We start from the raw sequence: 26,261 nt of genomic DNA, 5'->3' as shown, positions 1-26,261 counted from the left end.
CCAGCAGACAGCATCTGGCAGATCTTCTAGCAGCTACAAGGAACACTTCAGCTCTTCAAGTGAGTGCAGCCAGCCATGACGGTCTGTATAGATGATTCCTGGGTGTTGGATTTTTTTTTTTTCCCCACAGCCCTTCTTTCAACAGCTGGGAAACCTTCCATGGATTTGAGACCTGCATTGTAGCTGAAAATTAGTCAGCCTGGGTTTTGCCAGCGTGCAGTTCTGCTGGCCATGCTCACATGCTGCTCTGACGCTGCCTGCTACTGAGGTAAAACATCCTACTCCTCTGAGATCAAATGGGGTGCCAAGCAAACATGGCCATAGAGGTTTGCTAACACAGCTACCTCTTTCAGAGCTAGCCTGGGTCCCTTGGCACAGCACCACATCATGTATGTATGTGTTTGCAGCCCAAAATATATTAGTTTGCATAGCTGCTAAACTGCATGACACAGTCATACCTAGCTAGCTCCCTGCTTTCACTTCTAGTTCACTTTTGTTACTGTTGCTTTTCAGATTTGTCTCTGGTCTTAGAGGAGTATCTGCAGCTTTGTTTCCTGCAGAGAAAATGCTAGTTTGAATTCTCACTCAAGAAAGATCTAAAGCATCACTGAGTCAAGGGCTTTCTACCCTGAATTCAATAGACTTCAGGTGAGGTCCTAAATCTGCTTGTGTTGTATTTTCTTTCTACTTTAACCACACTTAGATTACTTCCCTTGTAATAGTTCTTAGCCCTTGGTAGCACTTGAGAAAAGTTCCAGTTTAATACTGTACATGACTGTCATTAATGTGCCAATGACTCTGTCTTCCATATCACTGAGGATGCTGAGAAAGATGCCTGGAGACGTCCCCCTTTTTTCATATTTCAAATTCATATTTATTCTTATTCTGTTTACAGTGTTTAGGGAGATCTTAGTTTGCATGACCTGGCTCATATCTGAGACTATTTGAATCAATAGGAAGCTGTGTGTAAATTATCTTCTTTAATCTAACCCTATATCTGATGCTTCCTTTTCATTTGCTGGTAGTATGTCTAAAATGGAACAAACAGCAGCAATATCAGCAACTGAAATTAACCAAAGATTTGTGCTTTAGAGACCCAGGCAATAGATTGCTCTTACTTCTCTTATCCTCTGTATGCCTATAGATTTTTTTTAACCTCTCGGAATTTGTTCCTTTTCATTTTATTGGCAATAGATGCTGTCATTACTGCCACAGAGCAGAGCTCAGCAATTTTTCAAGGATGCTTTGCTATATTGCATTTTCTGTCCCAAGATGGAAGTCAAATGTGTTGGCAGAAATTTAGCAGAACCTAAGAGACACTTCCTCGTGAAGAAATAAGATGTAGCCAGACAGTTTCACAAAGGTGGTGGTCTAGCTCTGGCTGAGTTCAGTGCTCAGTGGGCACCAGGAGCCACTGCCTTTCATTGAGATTTCCATAGGTGCTGTAGTTCCCAGTTCCCTGCACATGATTCAACATTTGTCCATGTGAGATGTTTGGTATCTAAGTGTGGTGGGATGGCCATGGCTGGCAGCCAAACTCCCACCAGCTGCTTGCTCACTCCCCCCCCTCAACAGGAAGGGGAGAGAGAATAGGAAGAACAGGAATGAGAAAGCTTACATGTTGAGATGAAGAGAGGGAGATCGCTTCCAGTTACCATCATGGGCAAAACAGGTTAGACTTGAGGAAAAGTAACTTAATATATTCCCAATTACTATATATGTATTTAATTACTGATTTGGGTATTGGAAAGCAAGAAGACAAACACTAAAACATGTAGACAAAACACCTTTCCTTCCCCCTTTCCCAGGCTCAACTTTACTCCTTCACTCACAACTCCTCTCTTCCCCCCCTTGTTACCACCACAGGTTATGTACAATGAGTCCCTTCAGTGAGGCAGCAGGGAGTGGGCTTATGGTCAGTACCTTAGCAGTTCCCCTCTGCTGCTGCCGCCTTGTCATGCTCCTCCGCTCTGGTGCGGGTCCTCCCCAGGCTGTGGTGGATATCGCTTTCCCACATCATCAACTAATACAGGATTCAGTACTCCAAACACCCAGGGCTGGCCACAGTGCCTGCTGCTGGGTCAGGTCTCCTAGAATTGGTGGCACTGCACCCTGTGCTGGATTCCACACAGGACAGTAGCGTCAGGAGGAGACCTGAGGATGCCCAGTGACTGGCGAGCCTGCACTGGCCCTTGTCTCGGTGTCCATGGTTGAGTGTGAAGGTGCTCAGCACTTTCCAGGATTAGGCTATCAATAATAAACCATTTTAAATATCTCAAAAGCAGTGCTGTGATGACAACCCAAGTAATTAATTGCATTACTTTTAATAGACCCTTCAAATAGTGCCAAGTCAGTGACATCTGCTGCAGTGTGGAAATACCTTCAGGGAAGAACACTTTTAATACGGTGATACCGCAAAAGGCACGCCATAGATAGGCTGAAAATGGCCATGCAGGGGATAAAATATTTTAACAGACTGTTAAGCTCTCCTGCTTATTGCTCAGCCAAAAAAATGACCGTTCACCCATTTACTGGTGGATGATTTAATTAGGACCTACTTCTAAAAACAAAACCTGTCTGCCTAAGATGCACTCTGCACTTCTTGGAGAGGGCCATGTTCTCCTGCACCTTATTTCTGTTTGGTATCAGTATTACTATTGCTCTTTTTAGCATAGTTATCTTTTATACCCAATGGTGAATCAAATCCAGGGGAGGCCTCAACCTCAGCTGATGCAAACAGGCTTGCCCCAGAGCAATTAAGAGGACTGATTAACAGCAGCAGAGTATGTGGAGCTGGAGTTTTCATACAAACACAAATTCACTTGCTGCTCTGGTTCTCTTGGGGAAAAATGCAAAAGATGTTATTAAAATAGGGTTTGTTTATTGACCTTCTCTAATTTCTGTGTTCATAAAATAATCTTGTTTATTAACAAGTCATCTTTAGCTGAGATGCACTGTGTTCCCTGAAACATTTTGTGCAGAATTCATGAATCGAATCTGGACAAACTGAATACCAGGGAATTCATCTCAGAGGATATGATCTCATAAGCTCACTAACTATTCATCTCTGGAGATAGATAGATTTTGGCTGGCAGCTGCAACCCTGGAGATAAATGCGTCCACATATTCAAAGGAAATGGAACCTTTTTAAAAAAGATATTTACTATTACATTTTCATGCTTGTGTTAAGTCTCAGGGCTTGAATTAAAGGCCAGGCTTGTTCTTGTTTTAGTGCTTATACCTGGCCCACTCCTATTCAGTGGAGTTAATGTGGAAATAAATAGTGACCTAACTTTATGATCCTGCTCCAGTGAATCTCAGGAGGACTGGTAGAAATGCAGCTTTCTAGGGTCTCTCTTCAAGCCTTCATGACTCTCTCTGCACCAAGAACTGTGTGCTGCAGTGTCAGTGCAGAGCTGGTGGAGTTGGCTTTATGTCTCGAAGTAGTGGACTTGTATGTCTAGTTTTTTTTCTAGAGCCAGTCTGCAGCCCCTTCGCTCTGTGCACACAGCAATGGTGAATCACAGATCCTACAGTGCTTCAGAAATGGAGAGAGGGAGAGGGACAGTGTGCTATGCCAGGTGGAATTTTTTTATTGTTTAAAAATATCACCACGTAGAAAATAGCGGAAAAGTTGCCTAAAAGCAGCATGGAAGCAGGGGAGGATTGTTCAGTGGGTCTTTGTTATCTCTGTGGCATGGAAATAGAGAGCTGGCAACAGTGCTTCAGTGACTGGAAATCTCCAAGGTAATTTCCAAGATTTGCTGATAGCTTACATGGAAATTGGGCAAATAATTTTACAAAAGAGTACTTCCCAGTTAATTCCTCTTCTCTGTACGCTCTTTCCTCAGTAAATGACTGTTTTATTGCCAAAATTTACTTATTTGGCTGTATTGTTTGTACAGTCTTCCTTTACACATTATGTGCCTAAATTTCAGAGATTTCCAAAGGACTCATGATTTCCCCTGACATTAGCTAAACCTGCTGGAGTTTAATATCTGAAAAAGGAGGCTTGCTATGTTCCTTTAAAGCAGCAAGTGAAAAACCCAGCCTCCGGCATTTAAATCCAGAGCCAAAGCTAGGTCACATCAGCTCTGATGCAGTTAAGCATTTAGGTAGGTGAGTAGGCAATGTCACTACTTTGATTCCTAGGGGCTGTTCTCATGTTTAAAGTTAAACATGTATATCTGCTTTGCTGACCTGCAGCCAATGCCCCAGAAGCTCGGGTGGAATGAGCACTTTGATGCTGATGGGCCAAACCACCCCATGTGCAGATCTACGTTCAGCATCCTGTCTCATGGTGAGCTGGACCCTTCAGAGGAACAGGGGCTCAACGTTAATTCTGTAGATGAAGGGAGCAGACATAAACTTAGATGAGAAGGGAAATGGGCTTGCTAAGAGATACAGGACATCCATAGGGATTAGGACTGAAGATCTGAGTGAGGGCTCTGTTAATGAGGCAAGGCCCATATAAAAGGGCCTGAAAGCCTTAGGCTGGGCTTGTAGGTAGAAGTTCTGGAAAGAGACACTGGAGAATAGTGTGAAGTTGGGAGGTGCAGAGCCTGATACTTTGGAAGTGATGGTTCCTGGGGTCTGCTATGGGTGGGGGTTGCATAATGCTGCACCCAAAGAAGCTGATGCTGGTTTTCTTGCCAGGAAGGAGGAAAAGGGATGAAGGAAGGAAAATTGAAGTTTGAAATTGAAGACTGATTGGATTTTTTTTCTCTTGCTTTGACTTTGGTTCTGGAAGCTGTAGATCAACATTAAGTCACCTCAGCTGGGTCATGACCCTGTGATGAGAGAATCTGATATGAATGAGCCTATGGCTGAACTGAATAATCCCCTGCTTCAGGAAAACTTGTCTCTATTTGGTGTAGTAGTAGGCTATGTTTTACTAAGTCCAGTAGATGTAGTCACCTTACTCTGCACTCACTGCCACGTGAGCAATCCCACCATGTAACATATCCAAAGTTATGATAAGCTAAGTGGGAACAAAAGTACTTCTATGATGTGGTGAGGAAATAGCATTTAAAAAAACGTGGGCCACCTTGAAATGCTGATCCTCTGCTGAGGTGTTCTGCGCACTACAAATCGCAACTAGATTTTCAAAACCGGGAGAAGGAAGAGCAGCACCAGAAGAACACTCACAAGAAGGGCTGTGCCAGACACTGCATGTTAGTGTTCTCATCTCACAGGCGCACCATGAGTGAGAAGTGTTGCCTGAGATTACAGGATGAAATTCAATAGGTATTAAAAAAAAGAAATAATTAAACCCCCTTTTCCATGAGCTTTCACCTGATACAAACTTCATCATGCAAGCCTAGTACTTCTTGCATGTTGTAGCTGAAATGCTGCAATTGTCCTTAGAACAGATTAACGAGTGAAGAACAACAAAGGTGAGCCATTGCATAACTTGGGAGAAGACTGTTGGTGTATCTGTCAGAGGTTAGGCAGGATTAGACTCTATGACAGTGAACACTACAGAGAGTAGACTGGCAAGAGGACTGTTGTCTTTGCCTTCTGACTGATTGCCCACCAGGTTAACTGAAGATGCTTAAAGATTTTTGGGGCTGGTCACTAATTTGTTGAACCCAACAAGTACTTTCCCATCCTGGTTGTAGAAGACTAGAAGATACAGAGCTCTTGTGTGAGCTGCAGGCATGATTTCAATCAATGTTTCCATTCGTTTTTACTTTGGCAGCTGTGGGCCTATGGGTTGTTCTGTAACTTATGTAATAGATCTGAGTATTAAAATCTTTCCTGAAAAAAATCATCTAGCATAAAGTAGATTTTAGTAAAACTGTACAAGTTGGGTTTTGTAAGGGCTTATTTCAGTGCCCATTGGAATCCATAGAAATGTTTCAACTGACTTTGGTGACTACTGATGAGATGAAGTAGGCTTTTTCATGGAAAACCTGGAGGAGAATGGTGATGATGCTATATTAAGACTGAACAAAAGCCATTACTCTCACTAGCATCAGTAAATGGGGGGAAAAGATTTTTTTTTTTCTTAGTCTTTCTTACAGAGAAAGAATATAAAGAGTAGGAAGAAATATAGGCCCTAGAGCAAAGAGAAATACGAGAATGAGTCAGAGCTTTCAGTAGGACCTGACTCTGGCTGGGGTTTTCATCTTTGTGCACAGAATGAATATAGCATACAGAACGACTAGTGAAATCAAGACTTACATGCAAAATAACTGAAGTGGGTGAATTTGGTATGTATGATGGCTTAATTTTTCAATCTGCAGAATAGAATGTGACGAACTTCCAAAGAAACGCAGTCATCCTTGTTTCAGTACTAAGTGCTCTGTGGGAGTTGCAGCACTGATGAAGTTATAGCCTGTGGATTTCAAGGGCCCTTTTTCGAGTGTGACACTGAGAGTTGTTGATAATGAGGTTAAACTTCACATGGAAACCAGGTGATTGAAGGAAGCTGAACTACAATGCTGCTTTCTGCATTGTGATCTGTGCCCTGCGCAAAGGTCAGCTGGAATAGGCAGACCTAGGAGAAAAGCAGCAAGTGAAAGGCAGTTTTTCCTTGCTCTGATATAGAGCAGGAAAGCAAACTTTGCCCTCTTCACTTCAGTTTTTCCACAGTGGCACTGCTTTGGCAAGGAAGGTACATAGAAATCTGTTGGTTTTTATTGGTAACATGCAAAGTTTTATTGATGGGTTTTGCTGATGTGGACTCTGTGTGCAGTGAGCTTCACATCTTTCCAGAGCCACAGCGAAGTCAGGAAGCTCTATACAAGTGTGGAAGTGTGCTATGCAGAGGTCTCTGTCACTAGGGTTTTAGACACTGCATGACATAAGGATCATTTGCTGCACAACAAGCAGCTTTGTGTTTGAACATGTTTCAACACTATGACAAAGACTTGAAAAAAATTGCTCCCAACTTTAATTGAAGAGGTAATTGCTAAGAAGAAAAGAATGGGACTACTGCTTTTCTTGTGTGTTACCTACTTAGTTGGCACATCTCCAAAATCAGCTGATCCAGAGATAAATCTACATTTTTGGAGAAAGCCGTAGGTAATCAAAATCCTATACTTGGCTATGCACTCCCACTCCACTCAAATTCCTCTCTGAAGTGATGAACATACAAGGAACTTGAATACACTGTGGAGGAATAAATGCTACAATAATTTAAAAGGGGGAAGAAAACCCACGAAGCATGCTGAGCTGCTATTTTCCAACTTGTGAGTTAGGTTATTTTTTTTCTGAAGCTGTTGCATTGGTTTCCTCTCTTCCATTCCTTTCTCTGCCTGTTGAAGGATGAAATGAGCCCTGGTGAAAAGAGAAGTCTATGGCTTTAAGTCCTATTCTATGGATTGAAGTGGGTCTTAATTTCTGCTTAGACTTTGTGCCAACCATCTCCCAAGCGAATTTCATTCATTAAAAAAAATACAGCTTTATTTCTCAGTTTGATGCATATTAAGTTTGGGTAATGTTCAGTCCCTACTACTGTTTAGTTCAATGAAGAAAAGTTTTGTTTTTCATTAACGCCCACAACTTAATCAGTGTTTGTGGATATATCATCTTTTATTTCCTCTTCAGCTTCATTTTAGCCCACCCGTATTAGACACATGATTTTGCCATTTCCCTTGTTAAGTTCTTGTTTTTCTACCAAGCACCGTGGTGTATGCATGTGACACAGCAGGATGGAGTTGCCAGGCACAGTCTCATGGGCAAAAAAACCAAATTCCCTGCCTTTCTGTTAACCAGTATGATGTCTTTCAGACAGATCTTTCAGTATTTTTTCTAAATTTTTCCTTGAGTAACTTTTCTAGGCAATGAAGAAAGTCCTTGTTCATAGCAGGATCAATTCTGAGAGCGTCAGAAAATTCCAGGTAAGCATGGGGGGCTATCGGCCATCAATATGCCAGGGACACTCTGCTCAAAAGTACACAACCCCACACTAATACTCAAATATTGTTTCAGTTTCTTCCTAATTGTCTAGTCCAGAAGCTACTTCCCAACAGCTCAAGGTCAAAAAGTGGAATGCAGTTTGTAGCCAAGACCCAAACTGAGAGAAACCAAAGGGTCTTTTGTGCAGGAAACGTGAAATGCTGCATGTTTCCTTCCCTAAGTATAAATAATTATCTCTGACCCCAGTTGCATGATCCCTTGTAAGTGATATAAATAGTACTTTCCAACAGAAGTGACGAGATGCTAACTTTCTGGGGAATGTAGGTAGGCAGGCCTCTAGGACCGACAAGAGGGACACTTGAGTAGCGCAGACAAAAGCTGGCTTTCAAAATTCACGTTAGCAGCCTTTTCATCTGCAGAAGCTTGTTTTTTTTCTGACGCAGGTTTTGAAACATATTATTACAGTAAATGTAGGGCTCTAATACTGGTGCTGAGCTGATAATCCTGGAACCCAAAGCTCTCAGCTTACCCAAAAAACCTAGCACGGGGCAAGCAGCAGAAGTGGATGCTTCCCCACCCTGGCCCCCTCCCGGGAGGGGAGAGCATAGCTGCGTCCCTATTCCCAGTGGGTGCTTTGCCTGCCAAGCTGCTAGTAATAGAGTATTGACTCACTGCCACTCGAAATATCTCACATACTGATGTTGCCCAGAACCTGAAGTGTATTACCTCTGCATTAATTGAAATGTAGCTTTCAGCAGCCCTTATAAACGTGCTCGACTGTAGCGTGAAAGCATTTGTTTCCAGCAGAGATCCTGATAACTAGTGAGATTCAGGAGCGGTGACTGACCTTTGATCATCGGCTTTCAGCTTGGCTTGCTGCCTTGCTGGGAGGAGGAAGGGAAAGTTCTTCCTTGTAAAAGCCAACTTCATGTCAGTGTCTCCTGTTAACATTTAGTTTGTTTAGCTAAAAACACACAGCTTTGAAGCTCCCTTTGTACTGAATTGCCTGGCTCCTTTTCCCAATGATACTCGTAGCTCAGAAGTTACATCTTTCTTCATATTTAATCTGTATGTGACTTCCATTTTGATGGATATTGCAGCTGCTGCATTTCCAAGTTTGCCTGTCTCCTAGCTTTCCCCTCATTTCACCTCAAAAACTGCCTTGGGATTTTCCTCAAGGCTGCCAAAGTCAACTTCACCTCTTCCTTGGAACCTCCTTGGCTCCGCTTTTTAGGGACAAAACCTCTTCTTGGATGCTGCCCAAGTGCTGTTCCGGCTGTACTCCCCCGAGGGCTGGAAAGGTACGAGCGAGCTGCCCTGCAGGCTGCTGTGTGCTTTTGCAGTCATCGGACTTCTTAAAGAACCGGGGTGCTCGCGCTTGCAGCTCCTTCAGGATTCGTTCCCACTCATCCTCCCCCGGTGCTTTTTCTGATCGTTCTTCATGGCAGGAGGGTCAACTGACACCTGTTCAAATCTAGGTTTTAGATTGCCGTCTGCTATATGACCTGGTTCCTCCTGTGACTTTGGAGCAATTTATGCAATCTGAGCTTGACTCCATGCTTTTCTCTGAAATTACTCTGATTTACCCTGATTATACAAAAGCCCTTTAGCCCACGTCACTGGTAGTGCAGTTCATTATTAGTGGGAACAGCAGCAGATAAGTATCTTTGGCTTCCACCACACCCAAAAACAAAACAAAAATGAAAACTTACTAACACCTGGTAAGGCAAGCTTAAAAAAGGAAATGCAGAAAGGGGAGCAAAGAGGTCACAATATTTAAAAGAAATGTAAACTGAACACACAAAACAAATGCATCCCAGGACGAAAGCTAAATCTGCAATGGCAGCTGCCCACTTTGAACTGTGTTTTTTTTTTTTTCATGGTGCACTGCACCATTACACTGTAGGTTAAATAACCACAATGTAAGGTCAGTGGCCCATTCAGGAGTGTGCTAATTTCACACTATGCCATTGTTAATAGGCAAGATTTAATGGAAATTACTCTTGTTGGTATCTGTCTCCTAAACAAATTTTAGATCATTTTGATCTGCCTTGTTAGAGGATCAGTTCATTGTTTCTGGCAATTTTCTTGTTGGAAAATTAGTCTCATCTTTAAATACCAAGAGCGATGTGTGCTGTTATTTCTGTTGGTGTTCTCCTCCTCTGCTTTAGTTTCATGTTTTCTGGTGTTTGACAAGGTACCTACAAGTAGATGTGCAGAAAAGGGAGAAGTAAATCTGTGAGTGGGTTGAACTCAGTTCTGGGACGAGTTTAGAAATGTAACCATTTTCCGTTTTTGCAAATATTTTTGCTGTCACCCTTAATGGTATATTTTGAATCTGCTTTGTTGTAATAGGTCACAAGTCACTTTGCGTTTTGCCCGAGCCATGGATTCTTTGGAAACCCATGTTGGTGTCTTCAATCAATTCATCGTATACCACTGTTATATGGTTTCCTAGAGAGTGCCAAATTTTGATCTGGTGTGAACTGATACAATTCTGTTGGCTTTAGCGCTGCCGCTTGATTTTTATAGTAGCATACCTAAGGGATAATTTGCACTGTACTTATGAGAAGAGGCCTGTAAAGGCCACCTGCCTGGGAATCTCACTGCCTTTGTGGTCCTCTGGATTTTGCAACCTGCCTTGGTTGTGAGTATTCCCATTAAACATCTGCCTGAATGTGCATTAGGAAACATTAGGGCAAGCACCTTCACCACATGCCTGTTGTTACCTGTGGAGATTTGATGTGCCACAGCAATAGCAACCAAGCTGTGAAGCCAGGAGGGCCTGATTTTCAAAAAAGGAAAAGTCATAGAATCATAGAATGGTTTGGGTTGGAAGGGACCTTAAAGATCATGTAGTTCCAACCCCCCTGCCATGGGCAGGGATACCTTCCACTAGACCAGGAGGAGGACATTGAAGGGGAGGACATTCAAATTCTGGATTTAGAAGCATGTAAGTAATAGGTTAGTGTGCCTGTCAGAATCTGAACAGCATATTTGTGTATTCTGGTGAATTCATGTTTTAAATTTGGGCTCACACTAACATCGCTCAGTAGCCCATGAGGTTCCTTTATTGGGTCGAAATCCAGCCATGTGCCATCTTTGCCTAAGTGAAGTTTCTGAGTGGAAGCTGGGGTCTGGCCTGGGTTTTGATGGCTTAAGTTATGGTGAGGCTCTGAACTGAGAACCTCTTCTTTTTCAGTAGGTAAGCACATTTTGAAGGTCTGCAGCAAGAGAGCATTTAACAAGCCTCGCTGGAACGAGCACCAACAGATTGTAAATTGCAAAGTGCAGTGTAATTGAATCTGATCTCTGGCTTTTACAGACTGTAGTAATTGGAAATTGCCTTTCTCTTAAATATATGCCATTCCTAGGATGGCTCCTTCTTGAAACTGTGATCCGATCATTTTTAAAGACATAATAATGTGAAGTAAGAAGTGGTATACAGTCCCCTTGGTACTGGTAGAGAATGGCAAAGTAGAGACTTTGGGATACTTCCTGCTATGTCATTGGTATTAAACTAAGTCCTACACAGTAATTAACAGCTTAGCAAATGTGAACTCAGTCCTTGAATAGCCACGGCCTGGAGCCCAAATATCAGTGCTCTGTTCCAGGTCAAAACAGATGACCTACAGAAGGGCTGAGTGGAAGCAGTCCCGGTTTGCACTTGGCAGCAGGATGCAGAGCGCTGCTGCAAGCGCCCCTCCGGCCAGCCCTGCAGGGGTGCCTCCCAGCAGGTCCATGCTGTCCTGGCTATGCTCTTCACACCTCTTTAGTTGCAGCCTTTGTCTGAACACCGTCCTGCCCAGTGGCTAAGCTGTTCTGTGTATAATGCAGGGGGTGTAAAATTTTTCTTCAGCCGTGGAAATACAATGATTTCCCTAATTTTTTGTTCCTATATGTCTAGGAGATCTAAAGGTAAGGTTTGAACTTAAGGAAACAGAGTAAAACAGATGAAGTCTAGACCTGAACACTGTCTTTTGTAATGTTGTAGACTTGCTGTTAAGGGCACACATTCTCTCCTCCTATGTCCCTTTTCTGTCTCAATATCTTTTTTTTTTTTTTTGACATGCAGTGATGGATACGTTAGTTGCCCAGATATTGATTAAAGATTGTGCAGAAAGCCACAAACAGATTTGAGGCCTGGGATCTTTACTGGAGAGCCTTAGTGGAGAGCCTATTTAGCTTTATCAGGAAGAAGGTTAAGAGTTGATTTGCTTAGTATAAAGTACCCTAATGGTAAGACTGTACTGGTCACCAAAACATGATTGAATGGCTCAAGAAAATGTGTGGCTCTGGAAGCTGAGGCTAAGCAAGCTCAAACTAGAAATTTGGCTTATACTTTGAAAGGGTGGTATATTGCTAAGAAAAACCTCGTAATGAATGATTGTTCATATCCTCTTCTTTTAGACAAGACTGAATAACTTTTCAGAAGACACATTTTAGCCAGATATTTACTTAAATAGATGGTTATTTGGTTCTATATGGGGTTACTGAGTTGAAATTAAAAGGGTGGTGATACATCAGAGATTAGAAAGGGTGATTGTCATGGTCCTTTCTTGCCTTAAACTCTCTGAATCTATAACAGACCAATTTCTCACCTACATGTGCTAGATGAGTGGATACTCAAAACTGGGTCAAGGTCTAAGCCAACAGCCATGAATTCTAGAAAATTCAGGATATGATGGAGGGTAGGAACTTCTGTGGACCTTTCCCCACATCTACCTACCTTTTCCATGGGGGAAAGAAACATTTGCAGTGCTCTTATATGATGCTGCAGGTAGAAGTTGTCTATCACCTTCTCCTTGTCCTTAAAACAGTTGTGTTGTTGTCATCCTTGACCACCACTTCTCCTGTTGTTGTGCATAGTGAATAATAGGAAATATCCTGATGATGAGGTGCTTTGGAGAGTCATCATGGAAGAGGCTGACCGGCACCTACCGTTCCAAAGGCTGAGTATCTTTTGTAGTTTCCAAGTAGTTCAAAGCTGCCATCCACCTGCTCTGTCTGCCAGTCAAGACGGTCATGTTCTCAACTTTCCGTTTCATGGGCATGGAAGTACATGAGAACTTGGACTGTGAAGACAATTATTACCTGCAACTGCGTGCTGCCAAGATGTGGTTACAAGTTGAGTTTCGGTTTCACATTTCTTATTCGCTGTAACTATTTGGACTGGCTATGGCATTTTGCTCAATGTTTTTCCTTCATGAAATCCATCTGCTGGTATCTGCTTACTTAAAAAACATATTTTGCATGCAAGTTCCCCAAATAGCCAATACCTCCCCAACTCCCACCTTCTTAAGGAAATACAGCTTAAGTAGCCATGTGTACTGAGCAGTGGTGTTTGGAAGAGTGGGAATGTATTACTGCGATCACAGGGAAGGAGATGGGATTAGGTACGTATTGCCCATTGCTTCCATTATTTCAGTTGGAGTTTGCTGTGCAGACCTCTAGCAGTTGGGTGACTTAAGTGAGGCACCTGAAATTAGAAACCACTTTTAATAAACACTGTATAAATAACATTAGTATGAGGGATTAAAGGCAGAGCATTGAAGGAATTTAAGGGCATGGGGTTGATGGTTCTCCTTATGACAGTCCTTCGAACCTGTGACCAAATCCCACTGTTTACCCTGCAGTATTACTTACTCTGCTGTGCCAAGGCAGTTGTCTGTTTTGGAAGAGGTAACAGTTTCACATATGTACCATATTTTAAGAATGATTGATTGGCTTCAAGGAATCAGAGTTTTAGTTACACCTAGGTAATTCTGCTAACTAATAAATATACTTAGCACAAACCTCTTTGTGGCTACTCAGAAATATCTGCATACAGAGTCTGAAGGATTCCCTATGCTTTTAACACATTTTTTTCCATGCTAATGTCAGTGCTGGGATCCTCCGTTCTCTGGTAAAGGTAAAAGTGGCATTGTCCCTCTTTCTAGGACACAATGTGCTGCCTCTACGTTTCTACCTCTGAATTCACAGCCAGGCTTCACCCAGAAGGTACTGACATAAAATATTTAATTTTGTGTTTTGAAGGTTCCCTCTGGTCATATAAAATAGATTCCATTTGAAAGGGTTTTTCTTAATCAATTTTTCTATTAGCATTTAAGCCATAAAGTTGTGCTGAATGCACTTGGATAGAGCATACCCTTTCAAGTAACTTTTATGATAAGAACCTTAAACCAGATCTATTTAACAAATGTTCAATGAACATGTTCTCTGCTGCTCATGTAGTAGTGCAGTGTTGTGGTATTTCTACAGAAAGGCATACTGCAAGCAGTTTGGACCTGAGAAATGGTTAGCAATGTGTGGAACACAAGTCAGGGGCTCTGCTGTGAATTCCTCTATGACTCTGTTATGTGATCCTGAGGAAGTCGCATTGCCTGTCCATTCCTGCTTCTTCCCCATGTCTCATCTGCTGACAGTACTCTACTTAACATGTTTCCTTTGAAAGGTAGTAAATATAGCATTTTAGGGTCCAAAATTGTAAATTTTTCAACTCATTTTATACTGATACCATTCCAGTTGGATTAGATAAGACATATAAAGAAGAATTTGGGCTTCACTTGTTGGTATCACACATCCTGAACCAGACTTACAAAGGTATTATCTACTGCATAAACAAGCCACAGACATATAACCTCATGAGGGTATTTGCTCAACAGGGTGGCTTTGAAAATCCAGCTCGCTGTGTGCAGGCATTGTGTTAAATATGTCTTGTTCAAAAGTATCGAGCACATTCAAGTTGACAACTACAAATTCCCATGGGAATATGAAATGTTGCACCTTACAGAAGAAAAAACACCACAAAACTCCCATATTTGATGCTGATACCACACACTGAAGTATTTCTTAGTGGGCCACTGACCAATTCTGCTTAGCAAGTTTATGTAAAAGTACTGTTTATTTATACCTTCCATTTACTGTTTATTTATACCTTCTGCATGGTAGGAGGTAATAGTTTCATTTTGACTGACTACACCATACACCTTGTGCTGCAAAGCAGTAATTGTTTGAGTTGATAAAATTTCTCTCAAAAAATTCCACTGAGTACGACTTTATCACATGTTGAATGATTTAAAAAATGCAACAGTTTGCTTTTCCTCAAGTTTAATTACAGAAACCATTTAACTGCTCAGACCTTCCCAAAACTAATCTTTCCTAATAACATATAAAGATTCTGCTCAGCATCTATGCACTATATATACGTGTGTGTATATATATATTTACATAAAGTGTTAATGCAAAACCCCATCTTCATTGTGTAATGTGACATGAAATATGGTCACCAGCATACATGTATGACAGTAGGCTGTGCAGTGGAGGGATTGCAGTGATAGCTGCCTTAACTTGCCCTGTAAATCTGAGGTGGCATGCACTATCTAAGACTATATCTAGATAATCTATGCAGGCTCTACCACAGAAAGCACAAAGAGCTTCATCTACAAAATGTATGTTACAGAGATTTCCATGGGGAAGGAAGCATCTAAATAGCTTAGTAGCTCTGGAATCAAATATATGGCAATTCTGAGATTTTTCAAACCGTGCTATATTTGCTTCCTTTTGAAAATGTAGCTGGATGAAGCCTGTGCCCGTCTTTCAGACAAACCACTATTCTGTTGAGCATTGCTGATCATCCAGATGAGATCCAAAAGCAGAGTTCCTACTTCACTAGGCTCCACCATGCCGCAGCTGGTGATGGACTCTTCTGGCTGTGATATCTTCCATCTTCGATCAGTGCTGTTCCACTAAGCAAAAAGAAATACAATATTCATAGAGAGGAAGAGAAAAAGCAAGGAGCTATGTCTCATCTCTATTTCTCAATGCTAGCATGCAAGCAGGAATGCAGACACCCGGATTTTGATCCCCACTTTCCTTTTCAATATGCTACACATGACCCAGCATCTAACAGAGAAAGGGAAATCTCTTTTCAGATATCAGATCCTATATTTAGAAATTAGCATCAAGTCCTATTTCTGTGCCAAGCAGCTCCTGGCTAGCTGAAGAAGCTATCTCGCTACTCCCACCTGTGGATCTTGTATTATGAAACTAGGTACAGATTTCTTTAATGGTCTTTTTAAATGAAAAAGCAATCTGCTGGGTCTCCTAGAAAGATTTTGATAGGTCAAATGTAATTTTCCATGTAGGATTTGGCCAAGACACATAAACTACTGTCTGCAAAGTAGTGAAAGCTTTGGGGCCTTAAAATGACCATTAAGTAGTATCTATAAACATCTATTTTTGTCTCAAATATCTGTACATGCTGCTGCTATCATTTAGCAGCACTGTTAAGCACTGTCTCAGAAATTTTACTGTTGCATCACCTCAACTCAGCTGCAAGTGCAGATTAAACAAGAAGGAAAGCAAAGTTTCCTCTACATTTGCTGCAGCTCATATACTATAAGCATACACGGATAAAATAAATGGGGGGGAGGGGGCAGGAGGGTGTCAGCAATAAGTATAGCTATAAGCCTATTTTCAGTGTGCATTTTAATAGAGATCTTCTGCTACACTGAAGCCTGTGTGTGGCTTAGTAGTAGCCTCCTCTGTGCTGCCCTAGCCACGACTCATTTGCTGCACATCTAGTACTAAAGGCTGGACCCTGCTTCGTTACACAGCGTCTTAACCTTGCTTTGCCCTTCTACCCGACAACAGCCGCTTTGTTTCCTTTTGCTAACAGTCAGACATCACAAATTCCTTCTCTCTAAAGCCATTAAAACAGAACCAGCACCACCCCAAGTGGTTTCAGAGCTAACTGATTTAGATGCTGGAGTCTGCTGCAAGGCCAAAAATAACTCCCCGTTTCTTTCTCCTTCATTGGTGAAAGTAGGAGAGAACGTGGCCAATGACAGAGACACAAATCCCCCGTAGGCATCGGAGACAAATCTATTTCGTGGCAGGAAAGAAAAAAATGCTCTTGAAAAATGTTTCTTTGCTCAGGCCAATAGATACTGAACTGCTGCATGCAATTTTGCTGAACCGATGGTATCACTTGAATGGCTCACGGACTACATAAAATGCATTACATAATTATATTTTTAAACACTGTCCCCAGCTGTGCTGATGCACATAAAAGCTGTGTTTACAATGGACTCTGCACATGTAATTATTTTGTGGCACTAGCTCTGTGCATTTCCTTGATGGATGCTCCATGGTGCATAAAATTGTAGCTTTTATCATAGATTCTTGAATATATTCTTTGGCTGTTTCAGCTTTAAATACTCTGTTCTCGCATGGGTGAACAGGACTGATGTCTGTGGAAGGGCTAAATTCTAGCATCTGAGGGAACACCTTTAAGTCCTCTGGGAGCAGCAGAGGGGGAACACGATGAGTGTTGAAGTCGAGGCACCCGGGTCACAGGAAGCACTGAGCAGCAGAGCTGGCTGCTCCTCCATGAGATGTTTGCTGTGCTGCTCCTCGGGATGGAGCAACGGCTCTGCTCCCATTTGGCTTGCACATGTTCATCGCAGCCTAATTAGTGCTGCATCGACCCAGCTGCTTTGCAGCACAGGGAGGCTAGGCGATGCCTTATGCCTGTGTGAGTGCAGGAGCGAAGGGGCCGGAGGCTGCTGGTGCAGAGTCAAACAGAACGTGGCCCGGACTGTCAGGATCAAAAGGCAGCTTTGATTTATCTTCCGTTCTGTTTGTATACAGCGAGCGAGCTCCCAGCATTTCACTGTGAGCTCTCCCTTGTCTGTTCTCCATCCAGTTGTGGAATACCTGACATTTCTTTATGCTAGCGCAGTAGTTGATGTGTAGGACCCAGCAAAGAGGACAATGGCATATTTATCTTAGATCTGTTCTAGTATTCTTCAGTATTAATATCACTGTGAAAACCTAGATGCTGGAAGGATTGGTACATAACACAGTCCAAGAGTTTTGCCTGCCAAGCAATAACACTTGGAAATAAATAAAGACAAAAAGTAATACAATATCCTGAACAACAGCTTTAAAATGATGGAAAAGCAGCATCATGGGTAGCTACCTTTTTTTTTTTTACTATTGCCGCAAAGAACTGGCAGACTTTCATTGTCAATAAGTAAAATGGTTTGGCATTTTACCTCTCATTCCTGGCTAGCCTTAGATATGAGACTCCACAAAGGAAATGCGGATTTTGTTGTGAGCCAGTTTTTAATGGCAGGTGTTTGGTTGGAAGTCAGGTCTGCTTTCTGGTAGTAGATAGCTTGAATTCTTTTGTTATCATTCCTTGCCCTTTTCAGTCCTGTGTTTGGTCGTGGAAGCTGGAAGCCTATGCTCCCAAAGGACAGTTGCACCATGTAAAGTAGTAATTGGTCTAATGCCAGTAGTGACCGAATTATTCCACAGCAAATGGCCCAACTGTTGGTAAACCAAGTTTTCCACCCTCGCATGAATATAGTCTTCTCCCATCATGGAAACTGTTCAGCTATGGATGTCCTTAGCATTCTCTCCATTTGGCATGTGAAGTTTACATACCAGCTTCTAGGCTGTTGATGCATTTTGCACCAAAGGGTCAGGCAATGGAAGAACAATCTTTGGAGTGGAAAAAATGTGGAACTGCAAAAGTTTATTGTATGTTTGTTTGCATAGTCTGCCTTTCAGATAAACCGCATCCCTGCAAGTATACTGACACTTGAAAAAGAGTCCTTGGATAACCTGCACAGAAGCTGAACCACCAGAGAGGTGCTACTTCAGAAAAGCAAGCAGACAAAGGTACCAGAAGCAGTGCAGGGGAAACACTTCTGGAGTAAGCACCCCCTTGTATTGTTCATATATATGTCCATCCTGTTTCTGGATCACAAGTTGTTGTTGTTATTTTATTAGAGATAATGTGGCTTGTACATATGAAAAAAGGGTACATTTCTCACTGGGTAAGACATACTTCTTACTCAAGTATGTGAGTATTATTTTCTAAAAGGGCTTATTTCCTTCTACTCCCTTGCTCTAGAGAGCCCTGCTGAGAGTCTATCAGCCATCTACGCCAAAATATGTTTTTCAAATATGTGATCATCTTATACAAATCAGCATAATTCTATGTGCTTTGATAGAGCTATGACTAAGCCAGTGGAGGATCTAACTCCTCAGTATTTTATGTAACATAGATAAACCCCAAAATTTGTGATCAGAGAAGAAATATTTCTAGGTATAACATGCTTGCATCATTACTTTTCCACATTAGTTGCAGTCCCTTGCTGCAGCCACTTGTGCAAGACTTTTGTGTTTATCTTTACAGTACATGGAGATAAGAGTTGCCTGTCTTCTGCAAAATGTTAGTGTTGCATACAGACGAGAGTAAGAATCCACACTGAAGTTAGTACAAATTTTGCAGTTCAACAGGAACAAAACAGTCCTCTTAAGACTACTGTTTGAACCCTGACCTTTTTGTGTCTCTAAGTCACCAGAAGCTTCTGTTTCCAAAAGCAAAATAATGCTTTGAGAAGTCAAAGTTCAGTGTAAATGATGTCATAGCTATAGGGGTTGAGGCGTCATCTTTGTTGCAGTAAGTCCCTCTTGGAAATGTCCAATAAAGCCAGAAAGAAAATGGGACTTATTTTACAGATTTTTGGAGCACTATAATTCCATTCTCATTATATTATTATCTGTGAGAAGCTTTTTCTTTTTTAATTCTATAAAGCTCTATCACTATATTATCTGAGCAGCTAAGTACTCAGATTATGTAAGTTGAACATAATAGAATGTCTGTAAAACTTTGCTGCTTACAGCCTTGGAAATTTCTACATCGCTCTTCTATGGTGACTCAGCTGAAGATCTCCCATACGATCTAGGAGAATGCGTGGTGGGGCGGGATTTCCATCCTTTGAAGGAGTGTAGCAGGGTCCTCAGGTATGACCCCAGCTGCAGCTTTGCTCTCTTCCCACGTCCCCTGGACTTCTCTGGGCAATCTTTAACTGCTGATCAGCGGATGCTCACTGTAGTTCCTGTCATGCATTTCAGTTCTGTCCTTCTAGGAATGTTTACCCTATGTTTTCAAAGCAATCCACCTTTTGATTTGCACAGCAGGAGAATTCGCCTGTTGTACCAGATAGCAACCTCAATATGTACTTTCACAGTCTGTTTCTTCTAGAGGGTATTTTTGGCCCATAGGTGATGTTTGAAGAACAATTCTACCAGTACTATTTTTATGATATGTATAGCTTCACGGTGCATTACTAACCATATGGCCAAGCACAGTACATGCAGCTACATGGCAAGGTTTACTGCCCAGTAGGAATGAGAAGCATGTGTTTTGAATAGATGTGTATTGAGAAAAAAAAGCATTCAACTTCAAAGGTACAGGCTTAGGACTTTTATTTCTTCTCTTGGTTCTCCCTTGGTTTTGAATGAGGTTCAGCATCGTCTCCCTTGGAATCTCACTGCAATAATGTGGGCTCAGAGCAGCTGTTTTTACTTTGCCTTGCTGATGACAGTCAGGAGATAAAATGCAGAGGAGTAAATTCTGCCTGGCTGCTACACGTTGCATCACACAACCACTGGTAGGTCTCTAAGAAGTGTTACTGATAGCTAGATTTTATCTTGGTAGGGGTAAGAGCTCATGAAACAGGATGGCTCAAGGAATGACTAATGAAAGCTTTATGATGAAACTTTTGTCTAAGCCATGTCAACTGTGACTGAAAATTGTCATCAGGGGGTTATTTGACAGTCTAGGGTGAGTGAGCAGGTGCCCTGAGTCCAGCTTGTTGTAGAGATGTGTCTTCAATGTAAAGTCCACTAACTCAGTTTGTATCAATTAATGTCAGTGGGGAAAACCACAAATGGTGATGTGGCACGGTGGTGAACTATGCTCTTACCCCTCAAGTGGCTTCTCCGATTTAGAGCTGGGCCATTTAATGAGGCAGATGATATTGCCGTTACTTTGTGTTTTTCTCTTTTGTAGATAAATCATTCCAGTCAGATGTATACACACAGCTGTGTTTTGTGTGTTCATGCAGAAATGCAAACGCCAGTTCTGTCAGGAACAGTCCCAGCTACTCAACTGGGACTACGTTATCAATACAGGTATCATAATATTTAGGTGGGCCTCCTATGCAAATGTCATGGGGAGTCCCCCTGCGTGACTCTAATTTACGACTCTACCAAAACATCCTTCTTCAGCTCCTGGATCCCAGTCCCTGGGATTTACAATGCTTTACAGGTGTCTTTGCTTTTCTTGTGACACCACTAGTGCCTGTACAATCCCAAATCGTTAGTTACGCGCTTAAGTCAGTGTGGAGGTTTCACCTAGTATATTGACTTAGTAGTGCTCAGTAAAATTACGTACTGCCGCCTTATGCCAACGATCACGTCCTGCTTTCTGCAAAGCAATGTCCAATTTCCCTGTTTCTGCCATAAAGCATTGTTTCCCCTGAAGAAGAACAAACTCCACCTTTTGGGCAGGGTTGCAAATGAGGCAGGATGTGCTCAAGGTGGGGGGGGTAGAAAGGGGACGTTTGCCAGTTTTACTCTGGGCAGTCAGGAGACAAGGTGGGAATTGGGGAAGTCAGAGCTTTAGCCTTGGCTCCAATAACGATTTTCTGTGTGGCCTTTTGTAAGCAATTTTATGTTTCCACCTCATTTTGCCCAAACCTAAAATGGAGTTCAAAATTATCGCTTCTCTAACACCTCCCCCTCCCCACACACACACACAGAGTTGTGAGAAGGTTTAATGTTTACCTCGGAGGCTTTGAACAGTATCATACATCCAGGGAATGTATACAGGCATTCAGACCCCAGAATGAGCTTTATAAAATCATCAGTAAAGAAAATGGCATTTATATTAATCATAAATTTGGGATTGAAACAGAATACGTGGTTAACAAACCTGCAAAACAAGCTGTGTTTCATTGGCTTGAGCTGCTTTATAGTTCTGTTTGTGTACGTGGAAGTGATGTTCAGTCTTTTTAAATGAGTCACAGGACTGGAAGAACAAAAATATTTGATGGTAACATATAACAGCAAAACAATTACTCTTTTCATTCTGACAAGCATGATAACCAGAATAGCAAGTTAGAGCTAGAGGTCTAGGCTGGTAGTTTCTTTCCATGTATCGGGGATTTTAGATCTGCTTGCAAGACAGTGAAACAGAACTGAAATGTCATAACAATAAAAAGACAACACTAGATCAAACAATAAAATCAAGCATGCCCGTTAGGATACAACTATTTACACTTATGAAGGCTCTCCTGGTCAGTGAGTCCATGCAGTATTCTCACACAGCGCAGCCTTCTCTAGCAGCTTTCTGTACCTTTATCCAGAGGAGACTCCTTTCCACCCTGCTTGCTGCATTGCACCACTGATTTAGTGAAGACATCATCCTCATAAGGATGCTCTTCTAACTCACCTCTGAAATCCGCTTGCTTTTCTCCTCTGACAATTAGGTTTAAATGTGCTGCAGCAAAGTACTCATCCTTAGCAGTCGTATGGCTTTTTAAGTGATAAACTGCATTAGCAAATTCCTTATTAGATAATCTATCAAATGAGGTCATACATAATTTTAGCAGTCTCATCTTGATTTATAGCATGATCGCAGCAAATTACGCATACACAAACCAGCATGCTGGCTGTCAAAGTCAGGTATTTTTACTCTGCTAAAAAAGCTATTTCCAGGCCAGCCCAGTGGCCTACTGGTAGCACTCTGCATCTCCATGGCTTGCCCAGTTTGCATGACAGCCCTCAAGCTCACCCCTCACCTCTTATTAGGACTGATGAGTGTTCGACGCGGTAGTCTAAATCCTTGCTTCATACCTCCTAACAATAATCCTTAATGGTGTTTATTCCGACAGGTTTTCCGTACTCCCCTTAAGTAGGGGCATAGCCTTGCTAAAAGGGTATAAGCTTAGGTATGGGGAAACTGGGTCTGCAGGGAGCTGATCTGCTCCCTGCCTCCCTTCTGTGTTCCCAAGGGAATGAAAAGCTAGTTGGAGTGAATCATCAGGCAGCGTTGCATACGACTGTAACAGAGTCTGCTTCCCGGTCCAGGCTGCTCGGGCTGGTAGAGGCTTGGTCGCCTGCACCCACAGGCACTGGAGGAGGCAGCGCTCCGACTCCTACGGCCATCTGCATTGGGAAGCCGTGCCACCTGCCTCGCTACAAACAGAAGTGATGAAATTCAGGGAAAATGGGAGGGAGCTTCAGGAACAAATGCTGTTTCTGAACTGCACTCTGCTACCACTGTTGCACCTCTGCTCGCTGCACCCAGCATCTAGCCCCCTGCGCCGCAAGTAAATTGCTCCTGGGATCCAGAAGGAACATGACTCCTATCCCCCAGCTTCAAACTGCTTCTACAAACAACATTTCATCCATGGAGATTTCTCTGTAACTACCATAGGGGGGAGCTGCAATAAATCATCTAGTCTTGCCTTTCTCTTCACCTGCTCTCACCTCACATTGGTATTTCTAGGGTTTGAGCTGTGCGAAGTGGCGAGAGTACATGTCATCTGCATGTCTCTGAATAAGTTATGTCTCTCCCACTGGACTTATGGCCAAACCCTGCCCACAAAGGACAAAGCAGGACGGAACAAGATGTGTTCCTTGGCATTCCAGGTATCTGCCCCTAAACTGTCAAATAAAAAGTAAATGAAAATCTGAATAAAAATTTCCCCAGGAGATATAAGATTGTAGAGGCCTAACTATCACTGCATGAAAACTTCTTGAAATGCTTAATACAAAGTCCTCCACACTGTCTTTGCAAGAATATTCCTGGAGTGAGAGACTGGAAGAAATCAAAGTCGTTTATCAAAATGAGTAAGCAAAGGGCATGCTTGCAGCGGATGGCACTGCTGTTTTGCACACCCTATGGTAATTTTGCCTAATCCTACTGAATGAGTTTTTCATGCATATATATATGCGTATGCATATCTGTCATGAGTAAAATCTGCTGTATCCTCAGTTGACAAGCTGTGTGTGGCAGATTGCAGCAGGGCTTGGGGAAAGAAATCCATGACCCAGACTAAGAGTAGAGTACAGGACTTCCCTCCGGAGCCCATCAGCTGAAATAGCAATTGCACCTCTTCCCCATGCCAGTACCAACACCAGTCTGGGATCCCTCTTCTCTCCCCTCCTTTTACCCCTGCCAGGGGTGGCTGAAGATGCAGCAGAGAGGATGATGAGAAGGGGTTTGTTTCTTCGTGGCGCAAATATAGGGTGAAAATTGGGCAAGCGAAGCAGCGCCTGGGTCGTGGCAGCCCCACAGTGAGGCCGTGCCGCAGGATGGAGAGGGGTGAGCGGGCAGGGCTGGCGAACTTGCTGCCAAAGGGGTGAAATGCTGCCATGCACCTGAGGATGTGTGCTGAGGGAGGGCGGGGGGCTGTGCAGACACCCCTGCAGACCCCGCAGCACCGCCATGCAGATGGCAGCCTCTCACCTGGGTCTGCGCTGCCAGGGCATATTCCTCAGCAGCCACTGAGCAGCACTGACCGAAAACGTAGCTGGAAGCACGGCAGAAAGTCTCCATCAGTGCAGTGGGCACTGGGCTCCCCAAGAGCCCTGCCTGGCTCCGTCACTGCTCTAGCCCCCGGACAGGGTCCCCCAGGCAGGCAGGGGAGGGGGCACAGCCCCATCTCCCCGCTTCGCCTCTGCAGGGGCCCCTGGGGGAGCAGCTGTGCCACCCACCGGGCTCCGTGGGGTGATGGGGGCCCTCCAGCAGCGAGCAGCCCCGGGTTGGCCACTCCTTTTCTAGACCTGCCTCTGCAGAGGTGTTTGCAGCCATTGGCACGGGTGCTGCAGAGCTGGTTGCCTGGCAGCACGAACGCATCCTCTTCCCCATGACAAACATCATCTCCATCGACCCAGACCACCTCCCGTTTCAAATGCCTGCCCAAGCTGGAGAGCCCAGCAAGGGAAAACACTGCTCACCAAAATGAGCCAAGCAAGCCCCGTTTCATCATCTGGCTGATGCAGGGACCCTTGCACTAAGTGGCTGCCCCACAGGTGAATTCATCCAGCACCGTAAGCAAAATGCCGTTGTGCTTGGCAATTCAGCCTGGATTAGCACTAAGAGAACAAGCCCCCTTAAAGAAACACATGCTAATTAGAGTGCATGAATATTTAGCTTTCTGCAAAACTGTCAGAGGAAAAGTAATTGTGAAGCTAAGCCCAAGGTCTGCCTTCTTGCGTCTGGGTCTTCAGTTCCTGCTGAAAACACACTAGTGCGTTTGATGTGCCGAAAGAAGGCAAAGCATTGTATCTGAGAGCACAGAGTTGCTCCAGGTCTCTGTGGCTTATAAAGCGTGTGCAGCGTGTTTATCTGCTCCCAGGTTGGCACTCAGCCTTCCGAGCATGCCGCTGCATCCAGCCGCTGTGCTGTAGTAACTCAGATGCTGAACATCGCAGCGATCATAGGATTATGAATTTGAGAGACATAAAACCTACCAACTTCAGAGATATCCATCTTTCTTAAAAGAAAGTAAGCCATTATGAGTCAGGCATATTACCCGCCAGCAGCCTACCGAAGAGAGCTGTCTTCTGCAGAGGTGGAGGACAGGAGGACACCTGATGAGCGCAGCAAGGGCGAGGGCACAGGCTGGGAATGGAAGGCGAAGACTAACTACATGCAACTACAGAGCAGCTGTGGTCGGCATGCCACAGTGCCAGTGCTGTGCAGAGACCACACGGGAGAATGAGCTAGTGGACTCTCTGCCCAGGGGGCTGTGGTGTACTGCAGGGATGTGGATTTGGGCTGCTCAGGATCTGGGAGAAGCTGGGTTTGATGGAAGTGCGAAGGTGCCCAGCTGTGCTGAGCTCCACACCACCACAGCTGACCGCTGCATTGCGAGGTAGGGTGGGTATCTCTATGCCGGGGTGCAGTTACTTGTAGAGACATAGTATTATGAGACCCTCTCTTCCTGTCTGCAGGAAGGCTGAAATCAGTGTGGCCTATCAGTCTTCTCCTCCGTCTACTTTGAAACAGAAGATTTGTCCCAAGGAGGCTCAAGCTACATGAAAGCAGGCACACCAGGTGCAGAGGCAGCTCTCTTCTGACTGTGACTGCTTGACATGATGTGGGAAAGAGCATCACGCCATCAAGGAGCTGCAGCTTCATCCTCTGCAACACCAGCATCAGCCCTCCCCACCTAGGGCAGTGGTGATGGCTCAAGGGAGTCAAAGCCGGGGCAAAAGGAGAGGGGCAGAGACCGGCTGCAGGGAGGTGCATGGCAGGGGAGCGCGGCAGCTTGTCCGTTTTCAGGTGAAGAAGGAAGTCTCTGGTGGGTGCTGCACGAGAGGAGCTGTGGTGCAGCAGGCAGGGGTATAGCTGTTGAGGCTAGGAGGAGGGTGGGGAGGAAGGGCTGCTGTTTAATTGCCAGCCCCAGTTCTATCCGCAAATACGAGGACGAGCTGTTGCTGGTGTGGAAGGTAGCAGATGGCCTAATTGTGAGATTCTCTCTTGCAAGAGCAAAATGATATACTGTTTTTAACATCTT

General features: G+C 43.5%; 1 long non-coding RNA gene across 2 annotated transcripts in view; it reads left to right on the top strand.

The window, feature by feature from the left end:
- The first annotated feature begins 534 nt into the window (after positions 1-534).
- LOC127015234 (uncharacterized) overlaps positions 535-26,261 on the top strand; it is a 48,464-nt gene continuing 22,737 nt past the window's right edge. Inside the window, exons 1-3 of one of the 2 annotated variants that reach the window (XR_007766303.1) lie at positions 535-648; positions 18,436-18,592; positions 19,569-19,689. This is a non-coding gene — a long non-coding RNA (uncharacterized LOC127015234). Of the gene's footprint in view, positions 649-13,809; positions 13,867-18,435; positions 18,593-19,568; positions 19,690-26,261 lie in introns of those variants that run through there. The other variant, XR_007766304.1, reaches the window with a different exon arrangement.

This window comes from Gymnogyps californianus, chromosome 3 (genome assembly GCF_018139145.2).
Source record: "Gymnogyps californianus isolate 813 chromosome 3, ASM1813914v2, whole genome shotgun sequence".
NCBI lineage: Eukaryota > Metazoa > Chordata > Aves > Accipitriformes > Cathartidae > Gymnogyps > Gymnogyps californianus.
Note: the sequence above shows the minus strand (reverse complement) of the source record. Positions and strands in the feature narration are given on the sequence as shown.